This window comes from Bubalus kerabau, chromosome 2 (assembly GCF_029407905.1).
Source record: "Bubalus kerabau isolate K-KA32 ecotype Philippines breed swamp buffalo chromosome 2, PCC_UOA_SB_1v2, whole genome shotgun sequence".
NCBI classification, from domain to species: domain Eukaryota; kingdom Metazoa; phylum Chordata; class Mammalia; order Artiodactyla; family Bovidae; genus Bubalus; species Bubalus kerabau.
Window position 1 is genome coordinate 36,078,408 of NC_073625.1, and position 19,225 is coordinate 36,097,632.

The following is a 19,225-nucleotide window of genomic DNA, read 5'->3' on the forward strand; positions in this document are numbered from 1 at the left end:
CACTGTAATTATGTACAGGTTTACCCAGAAGAGTCTTGATTTATTACTGTTTTCACCAGTATAATTATAAATAATGATACTTTCATCCTCAAAATATCAATTTGGATTACAAATTATGTGTTCATTCTAACAAAATTACTTCTATTGATCTATTCTGTTATGTTTAAGATTAGCTTTATATATTATGATGTTAATTATGAAAAATTGTAATAAAAGTAAAACTAGCCAAATTTTTGGAGAACTAAAATGTGCATTCTTCCATACACTGTCCACATGTGAAATAAAGTAATAGTCAATCCATCCTGTGAGGGGGCATTAATCTCATTATACAGGTAAAGAAAGTGAGGCACAAAGTATTAAATATTTCCTTAATTTTCTTTAGTTTAACAAAACTAAAAATAAGCATGATTTCTTATTTAATTATGTATCATATAATTATTATGCAGTTAATTGTATCTCAATCTGATGGGGTTTTGCTTTATAAAGGATTAGGATCAATCATTTAAATGAATATTTTTAAGTGTGTTTATTTTTGTTCCAGAAAATGACAGAATAGGAAGTTCCAAGCCCTTGTTTCCCCAAGGGAACATCAAGCACGTTCAAAATGGGCCAAATTAGAGGAACTCTGATTAGAAAGCCTACCTCAACCAACTGGACACCCATTCAAGAAAAAAGCCACAGCATTCAGGTATGAGATCTTGTGATGTTCCCACTTGCTTGTCCCACCTGCTCAGCAGCTCACCTGGTCTTTGTCTGCAGGAGGCTGCAGCCCTGTTCCCAGTTCTCTCCGCTGAAGTGGAGAGAGCAGAGAAGACGTATTTGAAATGTTCTAACCTGACTGGGGGCAGTCTGAAGGGCTAGACTCTGTTTCGCCTAACTTAGATCTCAGCAGAAGAAGCAGTGGGTGCCTCTTGGGAAAGCAGCAGGGAGACCACGTGGAGCAGGAGAGTACAAGTGGGACAGACGGTAGACCAAGGCCCAGGGTAGCTAGGGTGACACTCTTGACCTTTAAGATGTTTAAAGGCAGCCCTGTGGAAGGAAGGGAGAATCAAAAAAGACAAGACAAGACGCTTGACACACATCTTGTGTGTCAAGACACACGCTCAGGAAAGACACACACTCGGAAAGACCTGAAAAAACCTTTTATTAACTATTAATATAATCATCTTGAATGTATTAGTCACCCAGTCGTGTCCGACTCTTTGAGACCCAATGAACTGTAGCCTGCTGGGCTCCTTTGTCCTTGGGATTCTCCAGGCAAGAATACTGGGGTGGGTTGCCATGTCCTTTTCCAGGAGATCTTCCCGACCCAGAGATTGGACCCGGTTCCCCCACATTGCAGGCAGATTCTTTACCATCTGAGCCACTAGCGATACCATATATAATCACCATGTAATCACTATATACTCACTATGCTGCACATTAAATCCTCAGAACTCATTCATTTTATAGCTACAAGTTTTATTCTGACCAGCATCTCCCACTCCTCTCCCATGCCCCCTCTGCAGTCTCTGGTAACCACTCTTCTACTCTAATTCTATGAGTTTTGGTCTTTCTCATCCTAAATGTAAGTGCATTATATGTTATTTGTCTTTCTTTGACTTATTCCACTTAGCATAATGCTCTCAAGTTCAAACCATATTGTTATAAATGGCAGGATTTTTGCTCATGGCTAAGTTTTACTCCACTCTATATACATACCACATGTTCCTTATCTATTTGTCCATCAGCAGACTCTCAGGTTGCTTCCATTGTTATAGCCACGCATTCTGGGAAACAAACTCACTCAGAAGGACAATGCGATAGTAGAGTGCAGTTTATTATACCAGCAGGCCCAAGGCAGAGTCCCCTCTTAGCCAAGGGCCCCGACCAGTTTTTGTGAAAACCTTATATACCCTATGTGTATGTGCTCAAAGCCACCTTCCCAAATTCCCTGAAACTAGTCTGAACAAAGGAAAAGAAAGGTATAATCAAAGTTAACCCATGATTCGTATGTCTTAAGCCTAGGTAGTTAACAGTGGACAATTATCAACAGGCCTGTGGTCATATCCCAATAAGCATAATATAATTTATTATTCTATTTGGTTACACAGATAATTAGGGTATTCTTTTAGGCAACAGAGAGTCTAGGTATGAGCCCTGGGGCTCTTTCCATCCGGGGATCTGGTTTTCCACTTGGTATGTCATTTCCATAGATACAGGACATATAGCTCAAAGTCCATGGTCCTGCCAAGACGGAGTCCTGCTTTCAAGATGGAGCCTGTTCTGTCTGCTTCCTCCTTCACCATAACTTGGCTGCTGTGAATAATGCTGCAGTGAACATGGGATACAGATACCTCTTTGAGATTCCGTTTTTGTTCCCTTTGGTTTTGTACTCAGAAGTGCAATTGCTGGACCACATGGTAGCTCTATTTTAATTTTTTTGGGGGAATCTTCATACAGTTTCCATAGTGGTTGCACCAACTTACATTCCCGCTAACAGTGAACAAAGGCTTCATTTTTCTCCACGTCTTCAGTAACACTTGTAATCTCTTTTATATTTGATGTAAATATCAAATATAGCCATTCTAAGAGGTGTGAGGTGGTGTCTCATTGTGATCTTTATCTGCACTCCTCTGATGATTAGATGGACTTTCCTCGTGGCTCAGCTGGTAAAGAATCTGCCCACGATGCAGGAGACCTGGGTTCTGTCCCTGGGTTGGGAAGATCCCCTGGAGAAGGGAAAGGCTACCCACTCCAGTATTGTGGCCTGAAGAATTGCATGGACAGTCCATGGGGTCACAACGAGTCAGACAGGACTTAGTGACTTTCACTTTCACTTGAGCCTCTTTTCATGTATATGCTAGCCATTTACATTGTCCTCTGTTCAATCCCCAGTCCATTCTTAAATTGAGCTATTTGTTTTGCTATTGAATTATATGGGTTCTTTATATATTTTGTATATTAACGCCTTATCAGATATATGATTTGCAAATATTTTCTCCCATTCCATAGCTGCTTTTCCTTTTATTGATTGTTTCTTCTGCTTTGCAGAAGCTTTTCAGTTTGATGCCAGATTCAATGAGCTCATGCATTACATAACATGAAAACGAGGAAGCTGTATAATCCAAACTTGAGTTGAAAATTAACCATAATATCTTTAAAGTTTTTTTCACTGTTTTTTTTTTTCAGACCATATGTTTCTTCATTATACATCATTATCTCTTGCAGACTCAAAAATAATTTACCACTTTCAATTGTTTTTTTTTTCTTTACAAAACTACATTTCATACAAATACCTTCCAAAATACTTTTTAAAAAATCTCAACAGAAAAAATGATTGCTTTATTTTGATTACTCATGTTTAATCACAAACATTTTGTAGATTCGATGCATGCAAGTAGATTAGGCATTTAAAGTTTTCAATTAACATAAGTTATATAATACATTCTTATGTAATTTAATAGAACTTATGCAGCTGCTGCTGCTAAGTCGCTTCGGTCCTGTCCAACTCTGTGCGACCCCATAGATGGCAGCCCACGAGGCTCCCCCGTCCCTGGGATTCTCCAGGCAAGAACACTGGAGTGGGTTGCCATTTCCTTCTCCAATGCATGAAAGTGAAAAGTGAAAGTGAAGTCACTCAGCTGTGTCTGACTCTTGGCGACCCCATGAACTGCAGCCCACTAGGCTCCTCCATCCATGGGATTCTCCAGGCAAGAGTACTGGAGTGGGGTGCTGTTGCCTTCTCCAACTTATAGTTACTTCTTATTTTGAGGTTACCTGGAACATATATATGCATAATAGTGAATAACAACTTACTGAACTCTTCTACATAAAACACTGTGAGATATAAGGAAATATTTGCTACAGGGTTCCTGATCTCATGTAGGGTGCTAGAAAGTATGTCAAACAGTACTAAAATTCTTGAAGACAAAGCAAAAAAAATTACTTATAAAGTTTGCCAATATGTATATACTCTTTCATGGACTCCACCTTAAGATGACATTGTTTGCTTTTCCATGAAAATTGTAGCAATTATAAATTGTTAAATATAGTAATTAATATTTATTTACTAAGGTGGTAAGTTGGAGAAGGCAATGGCAACCCACTCCAGTACTCTTCTTGCCTGGAAAATGCCATGGACGGAGGAGCCTGGTAGGCTGTAGTCCATGGGGTCCCTAAGAGTCGGACACGACTGAGTGACTTCGCTTTCATTTTTTACTTTCATGCATTAGAGAAGGAAATGGCAACCCACTCCAGTGTTCTTGCCTGGAGAATCCCAAAGATGGTGGAGCCTGGTGGGCTGCCGTCTATGGGGTCGCGCAGAGTCGGACACGACTGAAGTGACTTAGCAGTAGCAGCAGCAGCAAGGTGGTAAGTAAATTAGTATTTACTTAATCCTTTCTATCTTTTAAACACTAGCTTTGGGCACTTTTGTACCAGTTCATACTCTTATTGAATCCATTATTTTCTAAATATTCAGGTACCAAATGCTTAAATCAAAGAATATAATCAATCTGATTTCGGTGTCGACCATCTGATGATGTCCATGTGTAGAGTCTTCTCTTGTGTTGTTGGAAGAGGGTGTTTGCTATGACCAGTACATTTTCTTGGCAAAACTCTGTTAGTCTTTGCCCTGATTCATTCTGTATTCCAAGGCCAAATTTGCCTGTTATTCCAGGTGTTTCTTGACTTCCTACTTTTGCATTCCAGTCCCCTATAATGAAAAGGACATCTTTTTTGGGTGTGAATTCTAAAAGATCTTGTAGGTCTTCATAGAACCGTTCAACTTCAGCTTCTTCAGAGTTGCTAGTTGGGGCATAGACTTGGATTACTGTGATATTGAATTGTTTGCCTGGAAAATGAACAGAGATCATTCTGTCGTTTTTGAGATTGCATCCAAGTACTGCATTTCGGACTCTTTTGTTGACCATGATGGCTACTACATTTCTTCTAAGGGATTCTTGCCCGCAGTAGTAGATATAATGGTCATCTGAGTTAAATTCACCCATTCCAGTCCATTTTAGTTCACTGATTCCTAGAATGTCGATGTTCACTCTTGCTTTTTCTCCTGTTTGACCACTTCCAATTTGCCTTGATTCATGGACCGGACATTTCAGGTTCCTATGCAATATTGCTCTTACAGCATCGGACCTTGCTTCTATCACCAGTCACATCCACAGCTGGGTATTCTTTTTGCTTTGGCTGCATCCCTTCATTCTTTCTCCACTGATTTCCAGTAGCATATTGGGCCCCTACTGACCTGGGGAGTTCCTCATTCAGTATCCTATCATTTTGCCTTTTTATACTGTTCATGGGGTTCTCAAGGCAAGAATACTGAAGTGGTTTGCTATTCCCTTCTCCAGTGGACCACATTCTGTCAGACCTCTCCAATGGAGAAGCTCTATACAGTCAACAAAAACAAGACTAGGAGCTGACTGTGGCTCAGATCATGAACTCCTTATTGCTAAATTCAGACTTAATTGAAGAAAGTAGGGAAAAGCACTAGACCATTCAGGTATGACCTAAATCAAATCCCTTATGATTATACAGTGGAAATGGCAAATAGATTTAAGGGACTAGATCTGATAGACAGAGTGCCTGATGAACTATGGACTGAGGTTCATGACATTGTACAGGAGACAGGGATCAAGACCATCCCCATGGAAAAGAAATGCAAAAATGCAAAATGGCTGTCTGAGGAGGCCTTACAAATAGCTGTGAAAAGAAGAGAAGTGAAAAGCAAAGGAGAAAAGGAAAGATATAAGCATTTAATGCAGAGTTCCAAAGAATAGCAAGGAGAGATAAGAAGGCCTTCCTCAGTGACCAATGCAAAGAAATAGAGGAAACAATAGAATGGGAAAGACTAGAGATCTCTTCAAGAAAATTAGAGATACTATGGGAACATTTCATGCAAAGATGGGCTTGATAAAGGACAAAAATGGGATGGACCTAACACAAGCAGTAGATATTAAGAATAGGCGGCAGGAATACAGAGAAAAACTGTACCAAAAAGATCTTCATGACCCAGATAATCATGATGGTGTGATCACTCACCTAGAGCCAGACATCCTGGAATGTGAAATCAAGTGGGCCTTAGAAAGCATCACTACGAACAAAGCTAGTGGAGGTGATGGAATTCCAGTGGAGCTATTCCACATCCTGAAAGATGATGATGTGAAAGTGCTGCACTCAATATGCCAGCAAATTTGGAAAACTCAGCAGTGGCCACAGGACTGGAAAAGGTCAGTTTTCATTCCAATCCCAAAGAAAAGCAATGCCAAAGAATGCTCAAACTACCCCACAATTGCACTCATCTCACACGCTAGTAAAGTAATGCTCAAAATTCTATAAGCAAGGCTTCAGCAATATGTGAACCATGAACTTCCAGATGTTCAAGCTGGTTTTAGAAAAGGCTGAGGAACCAGAGATCAAATTGCCAACATCCGCTGGATCATAGAAAAGGCAAGAGAGTTCCAGAAAAACATCTATTTCTGCTTTATTGACTATGCAAAAGCCTTTGACTGTGTGGATCACAATAAACTGTGGAAAATTCTGAAAGAGGTGGGAATACCAGACCACCTGACCAGCCTCTTGAGAAACCTATATGCAGGTCAGGAAGCAACAGTTAGAACTGAACATGGAACAACAGACTTGTTCCAAATAGGAAAAGGAGTACGTCAAGGCTGTCTATTGTCACCCTGTTTATTTAACTTCTATGCAGAGTACATCATGAGAAATGCTGGGCTGGAAGAAACACAAGCTGGAATCAAGATTGCCAGGAGAAATATCAATAACCTCAGATATGCAAATGACACCACCCTTATGGCAGAAAGTGAAGAGGAACTAAAAAGCCTCTTGATAAAAGTGAAAGAGGAGAGTGAAAAAGTTGGCTTTAACTCAACATTCGGAAAATGAAGATCATGGCATCTGGTCCCATCCCGTCATGGGAAATAGATGGGGAAACAGCATCAGACTTTATTTTGGGGGGTTCCAAAATCACTGCAGATGGTGATTGAAGCCATGAAATTAAAACACGCTTACTCCTTGGAAGGAAAGTTATGACCAACCCAGATAGCATATTCAAAAGCAGAGACATTACTTTGCCAACAAAGGTCTGTCTAGTCAAGGCTAGATTTTTCCAGTGGTCATGTATGGATGTGAGAGTTGGACTGTGAAAAAAGCTGAGCGCCGAAATATTGATGCTTTTGAACTGTGGTGTTGGAGAAGACTCTTGAGAGTCCCTTGGGCTGCAAGGAGATCCAACCAGTCCATTCTGAAGGAGATCAGCCCTGGGATTTATTTGGAAGGAATGATGCTAAAGCTGAAACTCCAGTACTTTGGCCACCTCATGCGAAGAGTTGACTAATTGGAAAAGACTCTGATGATGGGTGTGATTGGGGGCAGGAGGTAAAGGGGACGACAGAGGATGAAATGGCTGGATGGCATCACTGACTCGATGGACGTGAGTCTGGGTGAACTCCGGGAGTTGGTGATGGACAGGGAGGCCTGGCGTGCTGTGATTCATGGGGTCGCAAAGAGTCGGACATGACTGATCTACTGAACTGAACTGAGTGCTTAAATAAATTACCTACAGTCTTTCAACTCTTTGTGCAGAGCTCTGATTCCATGGTCCTAACTTTTTTCTTTTCACTCTACAGTTACAATTTGGGACTTGGCTAGGACATTAAAATGCACAAAATACTAGCAGGGAGCAAAATCAGGGAAAATACACACATGAACACACACACCTGCACATATTGACTCTGAAATAGTTTGAGTTCTAAAACTATAAAATAATACTACAAAAATAACACTAGAGAAATAAAGAATTAAAGAGCCATATGGTCACCAAAAACTTCTTTTTATGAATATCCTGTCCATCTATTAGCTGTGAAAATACAGAATTCCTCAAGTTCAGCAATACAACTTATTGGTAATCTAAAGAAACTGACTTTCCAGATTGCTTTTTCAGACACCTTCTTATTGTCTTAAGATCTGTAACATAGGCAGAGACTAAAATTCGATTTACTTTGAAAAGTAAAATATTTCAATTCAGCCATTCACATAACTCTGGCTTCAACTTCAACCTAAGTCATCTCAGTGGGAATTGGCAGACAAAATAATGATAATATTTTCAGTTGTTGTCCTATTGTCTCTCCTTTCTCATTCTTATAAAATTCATCCATCTCATTGTATTGAAACGGGTTTACGACTTCCATAATGCATGCATGGATTAACATAATTTTCAGTGGTAATATTGTTGAGTTTTAACGGAGTTAAAAAAACAAGAAAATAAGCAAATGACATTTATTCATATTCATATATTGAAGACTAGCAGGATTCTAATATTGAGGACTGAAAAAAGACCAATGATTTTAATAGAAGGAGACACAAAATCTCACCTCTCCTTTCTATTTTGCTGCAGAAACCCAGTTCACTTCACTGAATGACATTTGCAGTTGCTGTGATATCAGAAATTTCTTACTGTGGAGTTCAAAGATCTAAATGATTATGTTAAATTCAATTGCATGTAATCATTTCAAATATTCTCCTTAAAGATTCTGGGAATAATTGATTTACATTTCAAGAAATATGTAGATAATATGGAATGCAGATTTTATACTAAAAGTGTACTTTTATGAATGTATCAAAACATTCCAAAGAACATACCAAATGTTCCAAAGAATATACCAAATGTTGTTTTCATTCAGTTTCAGTTCAGTCGCTCAGTCATGTCCGACTCTTTGTGACCCCATGAACCAAAGCATGCCAGGCCTCCCTGTCCATCACCAACTCCCTGGGTCTACCCAAACTCACATCCATCGAGTCGGTGATGCCATCCAGCCATCTCATCCTCTGTCGTCCCCTTCTCCTCCTGCACCCAATCTCACCCAGCATCAGGGTCTTTTCAAATGAGTCAGCTCTTCGCATCAGGTGGTCAAAGTATTAGAGTTTCAGCTTCAGCATCAGTCCTTCCAATGAACACTCAGGACTGGTCTCCTTTAGGATGGACTGGTTGGATCTCCTTGCAGTCCAAGGGACTCTCAAGAGTCTTCTCCAACACCACAGTCCAAAAGCATCAATTCTTCGGTGCTCAACTTTCTTCACAGTCCAACTCTCACATCCATACATGACCACTGGAAAAACCACAGCCTCGATTAGACGAACCTTTGTTGGCGAAGTAGTGTTGTTGCTTTTTAATATGCTGTTTAGTTTGGTCATAACTTTCCTTCCAAGGAGTAAGCATCTTTTAATTTCATGGCTGTAGTCACCATCTGCAGTGATTTTGTACTTCTGCTAATAATTATTTAGGATGCTTTTCAATAGCAGCTGCTATTTACCCAAAGATAACCCTGCCAAGCATATGACTGCTACAAAATCTACTCTAAGCATATTCTTTCTTCTAGAAATGGAAAACTTAACATAAATACTAATGTCAATAAACCCTTTAAGGAAATATAAACAGTAAAATTAAACATTACATTAATATACAGAAAGGTTGGTGGAGATAGATTTAAGTGCCAAATGTGGGCAAAAACATGACATTATAGGAATTAGACATTAGACATTAGAGGAATAGAGGAAATATAGGAGCAATAATGAATTTATTGCACTTCTATGTGTCCAAAAAAATCTTCATGATATATGAACATGCTCAAAATAGACAATTACATGATGTTATTATGTATTTTTTGCCTTTAATCATATGTAAATTCATGAAAAAAGATTGATGTCAAACTCAAATTCTACCATCAGTATTCATACATACATGAAACATTTAATAAAAAGTTACATGTAGACAGATATATTATTAAGAGACATTTTCAGTGTAACTTTCATGCCTTTTTAGAAATTTGAAGTACATTTTTATTCTTTAGATTAGGTCTGTACTAAAGTAATTGAAGTCTTAACTCAATCTTGAAGAAATCTTTTAAAACATATAGGTTTATGGCCTAAAGAAGTAAAAATGGAGTTCAATATGCATATGTGATTTTACAGATAAAAATTATTACATGATGATTAACAGAAAGCTTTCCAGTTTAAAATTTCAAACATAATTAGGGTATGTGAGTTAAGAAAAGTTGACATAATCAAAAATTTGACTGTCAAAGATGGGTTTATTTATGTATTTTTTTCTTCATAGATAAATGCGAGTTATCAAATTCCTTTGATATTTAGATTCCAGTGGATGTATTTTGAAGAGAAAAGTATACTTGTATTTTAAATATAAATATTTAAAGCAATATAATGGAGATTATATTTGTTGTTTATTCTAAAACTATTAAGAAGCCTATTACATAAAAATGTAGATATCATCATAAAACATGTGATTGTTCATCAAGGGCAAGGACTGTTGTCTTTTTGCCTGTCTAGCACAGCAAACTGTCAAGGACAAAGATATCACAATAAGCCATGATTGATTAAATTAATATTAGTAATTAAATAAGTAAATTAACCAGTTAGATTTTGTTATCTCACCATGTTTGTGAATTTCTACTTGAAATAATGTCCTTGCCTTTAGGATAGCTTATTAATAAATATGCTAACATATGATAATATATAATATTATAATAATATATATTATGCTAACATAATTTGTGAATTAAACCCAAAAAATAGAAACAGGCATAATTTCTACAAAAGGATATGTGATGCCATGGAGAAACATTTCAAATGTACGAAACTATAGAGAGAACATATAAAATAAATTTTAAAACAAAGTAATATACAAAATAACAACATCATGACGTGCTCTTCAGTTTTTTTCAATATTATTTGAAGCATTTATCTCAATTCTTGTGAATAATATGCTTAGGCACCTCTTTCTCATTCTAAGTATCCACTTGAACTTCCCTTCTTGAAACTTCTTGTGTATATTCTAGACTCATACAAAAGTAGTTGATGTCTGCATATTGTTATTGGTAAAATATGGAATTTTTTTAATATCCCAGATATTTTACAATTATACCTGAAGGGAAAATCTGCTTGCATCCATATATTTCAAAGAATTTTATATAATTCCACACTTACATACTAAAATTTAGTCTTGTATTTAATGGATGCTGTATTTATCCCACGGAGAAGGCAATGGCACCCTACTCCAGTACTCTTGCCTGGAAAATCCTATGGATGAAGGAGCCTGGTAGGCTGCAGTCCATGGGATCGCTGAGGGTCTAATTTGGAAAAATTACACATATTATTCATTTTTGCTATTTCATGCCATTGATTACTTCAACCTCCAATTTTCTAGAAGTACAAATAAGACTAAATTAATTTTATTCTCTCAGAAAATGCATCATATTTTTATAAAATTAATTTTAATTATAAATTAAATTACTTCAATTTTGCTAGACTACATTATTCCATATTCACGTTCATGGAAAAAGTAATTTGAATACTTTTATATAATAAACATTTGTATAGATCATGTAAGAGATAATGATGAAACATTTCAAGATGAATAGAAACCACAGAAATCATATATTTTCAGAGGAAATGACAAATGCAGTGAACTCAAATTAAAATTGAAGAAAATTATAGTATTAAATTTGCAGTAATTTAAAGAAACACAATTTTTAAAATGTCAGATTCTTGGTATGTTAGTACCCATTTAATTTTACTGCTTCAGAGAAAATTAACTGCTCTGAATGAACACATAGAACAACCAAGGCACACAATGTGTTGCTTTGTACACTAGCAATTTTATTCTTAATTTTCCAAAATGGCCCTCCCATCGATACTTTGATTCTCCTAGAGAATATTAAGCTATGGTTCATCCAGTGCTTTTCAAAAGAAAAAAATATACAAAACAACAAACAAACATCAGAGAAATTGCACTATCGAATGAGAAGAACAAGGGTTGTTTATTCATTTCACTTTCCTATTCTAGAGGAGACAAGTGGTTTGTTTCTGTCCCCAGAGAAGGCTCTTGGTATGAGCTTTGAAATGTCAAGTATAATTAAGACAAAGTGTTCTTTTTAGCCCCACAAAAGAACTGCATCTTTCAAAATAACTGTCTCTTGAAGTTAAAGAACACAAACAATCCATCTCAGTTGAAACAGCTCACTGTGCTAAATCAGTTGTCAGCTGCAGAGTGGCTCCAGGTTGGCGTGGCCTCCAGTCCCCCATCACTGCCCAGCGTGGCTGTTTCGACCCGTGATACAATCGCAGCCCACTTATGAAGTTCTGACTACCCAATCCAAGAGAACCGGGGTGCCAGCGGCCGTAAGATGCAAACAATAGGAGTCTGTCTGTGACAGAATCAACTCAAATTAAAATAGTACTTTCAAGAGTAGTTGCGATGGAATAGGTAAGAAAAAAAGGAAGACTTAAACACAGTTAAGCATTTCACTGAAATTTCTCACTTCCCTGTCATGGCACATGCTATATTTTAGACGTGTGAGAGTTCACTTCTTCAGAGAACAGCAGTGCCGCACTTTTATATAGAAAATACACAGTTCTTTGTGATTTCATGGATGGCTTCTCCTAACAGCATGTATATTAATGTAACACAAAAATATGTGTAAACCTTATTGTAGGAGATTTTTTTCACGGTATACTCTTATACTCAGTGCCTGGCAGGATGCAAATAAGTTATCAGAAAACTTTTAAAATTTTTATTAAAATTTCCTCTACAGCTTTTTATTTATTTATTTTTTTGCAGATAGGAAACAAACCAATGGTTTTTATGAATAAATAAATTTTCATTATTTTTCCTTGTGAACAGCTAAGGAGAAACTCCAGCATGCTCTTAGATTCAGGAATAACAGTTCCCAGGCAAATACACCATCAACAGAGTGTATAACCTCAGCACATGGTAAGCAACTTCATCATCATAATTATGACTTTATTAGGTACTGTGGTGTTTATGATTGAAGCCAGTTTTCATTCAATGTAATTCCTATCTACTTTTTGTCAAATGGCTTTTCTTGAAGTTCTATACCTTTAAGGTATTTTTGAAACTTGAAAGGACGTTTTGCTGAGGACAGTTATACCAGTGGCCTAATTTCATTTGTGGTTTTAAGAACTCTGTGGGTCTTTTCTCATACTCTTGATTCTGCTATACACGGCATTTTCTCATTTTCTCTTCCTGGGCAGACTTATCTCTTCTTAAAGACTGAAGTCAATTGTGACCTCATTAAGTTGAGTATTCCTTAATACTTGAAGACACTGAATAGCACCCTTTTCTTTGTTTTCAAGACGTACTGCTGTTGTATTTGTTCTAGTCTTTATTCCATTGATTATATAAATTAAATATGTACCTATACTCTGAGATAATTGTCAGTTTTTCAAGGACAGAGGATATATCTTATTAGTCTTTAAATCGCTAGTTCCTAATAATAAGTAATAATTAATCAAACACCTGACATGAATTTAATTGAATTTAAATACCATGCTCACTATTATAATAAGTCCATATTAGCATAACTATAAAAATTGAAGAAGATCATCCATATTGCCTTTATGACCTGGTTAATAGGTCTTCAAAACTCATGTCCACATCTCATGGGGAAACAGTGCGAGCAGGACAGATTAGATGATAGGTGCAGAAATAATGCCAAGAATACTAATGATTTGGGAGAACTATATTTGATGAAAAATTCAATATATTCTAAATCTGAGCCTCTTCTGAGCAATGAATAGAAAGATTTCTTCTTGCAACTCCCCAAAATTCATCAGGCTTCTTGTAATAATTTTGAGCTTTTTAGATAGTTTGAAGGCAAAAAATAAGTCCCAAAAGCACTGAAGACAAAAAGGAACTTCTCCATTTTTTTTTAACAGAAAATTTGAGTCTCAAGGAGTCTCACCTCCCCTCCTTACCCATCACTCATCTTCTCAAGTCTGTATCTGTAGACATAGTGTTAAATCACTGCAGAACCGTAAGGAATAGTGCACATGCTAACTACTCATCTGTTAATCATTAATTGGGCCATGTATATGCCAAAGAGTATGCCATTCATTATGTTTTGCTTTATTCCATCTTCATAATAATCTTAGAAAATGTATTTGCAGATGGTAAAATTGAGGCTTATAGAATTTTCCCAAGTCTATGTAACTTGAAAGCTTATCTTTTAAGAACTCTTCTGTACTCCTTTCTTGAAGGAAAGCACTCTTGTTGGCTATTTCACATTAATAATGGTTGTGCTCAAACTGTTTTTTGCCAGTGTGTAAAAAATTTTTCACCTGCTTTCAAAATACATTTATAAGTATAGATTATTTAAAAAGGGCTACATTTTCCAATGGAAAATATATCGACCTATAATGTAAGAAGGGGGTGACTAAGCTAAAACAAATGTCAGAATATTTCAAAACTAAGGTAAGTAATTTCAGTATGGAGGTGAGAGTTGGACTGTGATGAAAGCTGAGTGCCGAAGAATTGATGCTTTTGAACTGTGGTGTTGGAGAAGACTCTTGAGAGTCCCTTGGACTGCAAGGGGATCCAACCAGTCCATTCTGAAGGAGATCAGCCCTGGACTTTCTTTGGAAGGAATGATGCTAAAGCTGAAAGTCCGTACTTTGGCCACCTGATGTGAAGATACTTTGGCCACCTGATGTGAAGAGTTGACTCATTGGAAAATACCCTGATTCTGGGAGGGATTGGGGGCAGGAGGAGAAGGGGATGACAGAGGATGAGATGGCTGGATGGCATCACTGACTCAATGGACGTGAATCTGAGTGAACTCCGGGAGCTGGTGATGGACAGGGAGGCCTGGCGTGCTGCGATTCATGGGGTCGCAAAGAGTCGGACACGACTGAGTGACTGAACTGAACTGAATATGCATTAACATATGCCCAGTGAAAGTACTCACCTGCTCAGGTGTGTCTGTTTCCCTTGACTGTGCATGTGACCATAATTCCATATGTCAAAGACCCTGTGATGAGTCTGGCTCTTGGGTCAGTCTCGATGTGTAATTTTTCCAACCTGACCATTGACTTTGACTGAAGCTTTAGCTGACAGGCCTCATGGAGTCAAGGGCCCTTCCCACCCCAGAAGCCCAGCACAGCCAGTGTGCTGCCGTCTCTGAAGGGTCCAGACCCTCCCAACAGGGGATGCTCTCACATGTGTTTGCATTCCTAGCCTTGATGCCTTCATGCCTGGTCTCTTTGTCTGAGATCTGGGGCAGAGGTTCATCTTTAGACTCTGCAGACTCCTGTCTATGGGGAGGAGTGTCTGTAACTGTCCCCCACTCTGACCCTGTGCTCCCCGCTTCTCCACTCCCAGCCCTACCTTTTCATACCCTCCTCCACCTCAGGGTTGATCAGCTGCAGAACCTTTGGTTCAGGGCCTGCTCAGCAGTGAAATGCCCCCCGCCACCCACGCTTCTGCCTGACCCTGCGGTGTGAGCCCTCGCAGGGGAACCTGGCTCCCTGTTAGCCTCCTGGTGCTCCTGCTGCAGTCAGAGACAAAAGCTTTAACTCATGCATCGCTGGCATGTTGCTTTAACAGGAAACTCTGGTGTCTGACAGCCCAGCTCCCACTTTCCCTGCTCAGCTGAACTCCCAGCACTACACACTAAAGAGTTTGAGTTTGTTTTCTGATGTTTGACTGCTGACAGCTTTTCAGCATCACTCCTCTCCCTTTAATGCCTCACATCTGGTCAAGCTGATGAGAAACCCAGATGGCCGCTCACTCGGTGGCAGTGAGAGCTTCAGAGCACTGAGAGCTTCCTCTGTGACAGCCGTCATCTCCGCTTCACCCCCAACCACAGTTCAAGTCCTTTCCTTGCTTTTTCAAGCCATTTTAGGACTTTGTCAGAAAAGTTGGGCTGCATTCTCCAGAAAGTTTCATTTTATAAATGATACCATTTTTTATAGTCCTTTATTTATGTGTGATTATCAGTCTTACTAAACCAAATTTTGGGTGGGAGTGCATTGTCTTTTTGAAGAGTGGCTACAACAGACACCGCTAGGAAGAACAAGTGATGACATGGGTTAATGTGACTAGGATCAGTCTAGAGATTCAGCACCTTCTTCCCAGAGAAGGTTGTGCCATAGGTTAGACATGAAGAGGAGTGGGATTACCCAGGTGATGAAGCCAGAGTATTCTTGGTGGAGTAAGTACATTTGAAAAAACACAAATAGAAGAGAGTTCAGTATCCAGAGACATTTGACACATACCATAAAAGTTAAGACCACAGTGCAGTGGTAAAGAATCCACCTGCCAGTGTAGGAGACACAGGAGACGAGGGTTCGATCCCTGAGTCAGGAAGATACCATGGAGGAGGGCATGGCAACCCACTCCAGTATTCTTGCCTGGGAAATTCCATGGGCAGAGGAGTCTGGCTGGCTACAGTCTATGGGGTTGCAAAGAGTCAGACACAACTGAGCATACACACACGCCTGAGTATAAAAAAAGACAAAGGAGATTACTGAATTTTTTTAAGTGTATGATTTTGTTGAGGATAAAAAGACAAAACCTAGAATCCTGGCTTGGATAACTTGCTGATAACTTGGTTCCTGTACACGAGATATGACATATCAATAGTTCAGATTATTTGATGTGAGACAATTATGGGACATAGAGTTAGTGAGTCTAATATAGAACTGAGTGAATCTGACACTCTGGGGAGAGAGCTGGGCTAAAGATGCAAAGATGTGTGAAATATAAGTTGCAATTTAAGTTGTAAGAAGGAAAGGCTATTCAGAGAGTGAAAATAAAGGGGTCTGAGAAAATAGATATAAAGAACAATAACAATAAATACACTGAAGTGTCAGCATGTTAGAAGAGCCTATGAAATATGAGCTCAGGTGAGCTAAGAGACATTGCTATGAACTGAATTCATGTGTTGAAGCCCCTACCTGCTCCATCACATGTTTGGAAGCAGGGCGTGAAAGTCATTAAGGTTGGATAAAGTCCTAAGGGTAAAATTCTAATCATATGGGATGGTTAGATGAAGTCCTAAGGGCAAAATTCTGATCATATGGGGCTCATAACCTTATAAGAAGACAAAGCACACATATACACTATTGATATTATGCATAAAATAGATAACTGATGAGGACCTGCTGTACAGCACAGGGAACTCTACTCAATGACCTGTGTGTATGAAAAGTCGCTTCAGTTGTGTCTGACTCTTTGTGACCCTGTGAACTGTAGCCTGCCAGGCTCTTCTGTCCAAGAAATTCTCCAGGAAAGAATACTGGAGTGGGTTGCCATGCCCTGCTCCAGGGACTCAATGACCTATAGTGGCCTAAATGGGAAGGAAATTTTAAAAAAGGAGGTGTATGCATATATGTATAACTGATTCACTTTGCTGTACAGTAGAAACTAACTCAAAAAAAAAAGAAAAAGAAACTCAACATTGTAAAGCAACTATATTCCAATAAAAAATCATTTAAATAAATGTATTTATTATTGGAAAAGAAGAAGAAGAGAAGGCACCAGAGTACTCTCTGCACAGGCCCCAGGGAAAGGCTGTGCTAGGATTCAGCTGGAAAGCTGGCATGTGTTAGCCAGAGAGACCCCGTCAGAAACAAAGCTCCTGGCACCTCTATCCCCACCTTCCTGCTTCCAGAACTGAGAGGAAAAAAAAAAAAAATGTCTATTGTTTAAGGCACCAAAACCTGTGATATCTTATGATGATGGCCCAAGCAGACTAATTCAGATGTGGTTAGTCTCTAAGAAGAGGGAGGGAGGAAATTGACAAGAACACATACTGTGGAAAAGTCAGGTCAACGAGGAACCGAAATATCCATTTACTTCAGGAAGAAGTCTTTCTGTTTACTCTGTAACCTAGGTTGAAGCAGTTATAGGACTTGAGTCAGAAGTGGCAGTCAGAGTAGAAGGGGAAGAAGAGGGAAAGGGATTTTTGTTATGACAGAAAGGGGGATGCACTGGGCTTCCCTGGTGGCTCAGATGGTAAAGCGTCTGCCTGCAATGCAAGAGGACTTGGGTTCGATCCCTGGGTCAGCCCCTGGAGAAGGAAATGGCAACCCACTCCAGTACTCCTGCGTGGAAAATTCCACGGATGGAGGAGCCTGGTGGGCTACAGTCCATGGGGGTCGCAAAGAGTCGGACATGACTGAGTCATTTCACTTTCTTTCTTTCTTTCTTTTCTATGGGACATGGTTAGAAAGAAGAATTGAAATCACAGGAGAGAAAGTTGATGGAAGGCTTTTCTGCTGACTGTGATTGACTGGAGCAGGCTTATGTGCTAATAAGAATGAGCCCCATAGAAAGGAAAATGCTGACAATATATTTGAGAGAATGCCTCATCAACAAAAGTGTGAGAGAGCTAATTCTTAGGTAGGTTGATAAGGAGTCTGGGACCCTCAAAGAGGAAGGGGTCCAGGGCTCTCAAGGAGGAGAAAAAGGGCAAATGGATTATATAACAACAATTGTATCTTGCTTAAGGACATGTTTCTCCTTCTTAACAAGAACCTTCTTACTAATCTTATGATCTTGAGACAGGAGGACCCCCCTGGAGATGGAAATGACAACCCACTACAGTATTCTTGCCTGGAGATCCCATGACGGAGGACCCTGGTGGGCTATGTTCTATAATGTCACAAAGAGTCGAACATGACTTGGCAACTGAACAACAGCTCCCTGACCCCAAATTAGGTAAAATTTCCACCCTATTACGCACCCTATAGCATCCTAACCAATCACCTAATGCCACTCTTCCAGTAGGAACTTTCTCTGTTTTGAGGCAATAAAAATTCTCTGTTAGCCTTTGGAAGCAGCCGGCTCTCCCTTGAGCTGGCCTGTTTTTCTAGCAGTGTTACCCACTCTAATAAACTTTATGCTCCTCTCATTCTGCTTCATGTCTGGAAATTATCTTCCAAGCTGCACACAGGCCACAACAAAAAGTTTATAAACTATTAAAAAGTTTAACTGGAAAACTACATAATGTCAGATTTTTTAGAATGTGCTATAGCTATCATACAGATGAAATTAATTTACACTGTAGGCGATGAAAAAGAATTTTCCCTCTACTCTTCTAGGTCTCAGCTGAGACAGCACTGCCTTCCTTGTAATAAAAGATTAACAGGAGAAAAAGAAACAGCAGAAGTTTAATTGCATGTACACCTCCTGAGTACATGGGAGAGACCAGGATAATAATTCCTCAAAATGGTCCAAGACACCACCTTCAATGCTGTGTCCAGTTAAACAGAAGAAGGTGTTAGGGGATGGGTGAGCCTGCTGTGGGAGCCTGCCTGGATGACACAGTCAACAAAGGTAGGGTTGTTGTGCAGATTCAAGTCATTGTCTTATCCTCTGATAAGAGTTTCTAGAGAT

General features: G+C 38.9%; 1 long non-coding RNA gene across 1 annotated transcript; it reads left to right on the forward strand.

Annotated features, from left to right (window-relative positions):
* The first annotated feature begins 500 nt into the window (after window positions 1-500).
* LOC129644652 (uncharacterized) lies at window positions 501-18,526 on the forward strand. The gene is made up of 3 exons (XR_008710910.1): window positions 501-688; window positions 12,710-12,799; window positions 18,395-18,526. It is a non-coding gene; the product is annotated as an uncharacterized LOC129644652 (long non-coding RNA).
* Window positions 18,527-19,225: the final 699 nt, after the last annotated feature.